The sequence below is a fragment of the Silurus meridionalis genome, chromosome 7 (genome assembly GCF_014805685.1).
Source record: "Silurus meridionalis isolate SWU-2019-XX chromosome 7, ASM1480568v1, whole genome shotgun sequence".
NCBI classification, from domain to species: Eukaryota; Metazoa; Chordata; class Actinopteri; order Siluriformes; family Siluridae; genus Silurus; species Silurus meridionalis.
Window position 1 is genome coordinate 27,893,832 of NC_060890.1, and position 1,445 is coordinate 27,895,276.

General features: G+C 39.7%; 1 long non-coding RNA gene across 1 annotated transcript; it reads left to right on the forward strand.

Moving 5' to 3' along the window:
* Positions 1 to 404: 404 nt before the first annotated feature.
* LOC124388524 lies at positions 405 to 1,211 on the forward strand. The gene is made up of 2 exons (XR_006926426.1): positions 405 to 551; positions 646 to 1,211. It is a non-coding gene; the product is annotated as an uncharacterized LOC124388524 (long non-coding RNA).
* Positions 1,212 to 1,445: the final 234 nt, after the last annotated feature.

The window sequence follows — 1,445 nt, forward strand, 5'->3', positions numbered from 1 at the left end:
GGGGGTAGATTGTAGTAAGGTCCTATATGGGGCCTTTTATCTGAAAATGTACCTTTTTTAAAAGCATAAAAAAGTGTAGCCCCTTTAAGAGGTAGGCCCCAGTGAGTGCATTGCCGCTTTAAGAGGAAGTGTCCCGATTAGCGTGAGCGAATGAACAAACGCTCCGGATTCCGTACTCTTATAAAGTGTCTGAGCAGCTGTGAGGAATGGTTGCTGCTTGATTGTCTGTTTGTTTCATCGTCAGATTTCTTCTCTAATAAGGTGAGCAATCGATGTTTTCTTTTGTGTTCAGGTAGAAAGAAGTATTGTTTTATGGGGTTTTTCTCTTCCATAGTCTGCGTTTATCCTTCATGTGCAAGTGTTGTGCATTTAGTAAGAGGTAAGGGAGGATAATTTTTCCCTTTTGGTGTTTGGTTGCTATCCTGCTTTTTAATCTGTAAGAGTTTGGTTTTAGGGTGATCAGATTTGCTCTTTGGCGGCTGGACTGTGGATGTGCTGTTTGTTTGCCATTTGAGTGTGGTATTGTTGTGCAGGCCTGGTTAAACGGAGGGGTTCGTAGGGTTTTTTTTAATAAATAATGCTAAAAGTGTGTTTTTTAGTTATGATGTGATTATGCAGTTCTAATGTTTTATTTTGTTTTTTTAGGAACTGCATTTGGTCACTGCTGTCCTTCTTTACCCTTTATTTTTGGGTTTTGTGATTTAATGTTTGTTTGGTTTTCTTTATTTAAGGCACCCATCACGTTGTATGGATGCTGTGTTTAGCTGATTGTTAAAAAGACTATAGGGGGATTGTTTGCAGATATTTTACTGTATGATAACCAACTGATTTTGTGTATCTGTTCCTTTCCAGTGGATCATCTGGGAGCACTGGTTGGATTGTGGGTGTTGGTCCTTTGATGGTGGAATCTGTGCTATAGTTTACTCTGCATGCTGTGTGAATTTTATGAATTTACGGTGTGTGGCACTTTGCGTGTGTGGGTGTGCGCGTGCGTGTGTGTGTTGATGTGTTTTTCTTTACAGGCACCATTTTGGGTGAACCTTTTGGGGTTAAAGTGGGCCTGCACCCGTGGCCTGTCAGTCTTCCTTTGTATCCACTGGAATGTTTGGTGTTAATTGGTAATTGTAACAGTTGGTATCCTTTTAATATGATTCATGTTGCAGTTTTAAATAAAATAAGGTACCAATAATAAAGGTTTATATTTTAACTGATTCTGGATGTGTTGAGGAGGTTAATAAAATTCAACACTAAAATAAAAAATCTGTCTCTGTTCCTTTTTATTTGGTACACACTGAACCTGTTTAATTTAAATTAGTATTTCCCATGGGTAGATCCCAGGGCGGTGTAGTCGAGTAACAAGTACATATTGGGGTCTTTTGGGCCCCTCACGCTACAATCACATGGCACGGAAGGTTCCCATGCTTAAACCAGCACATGTCCAGGCA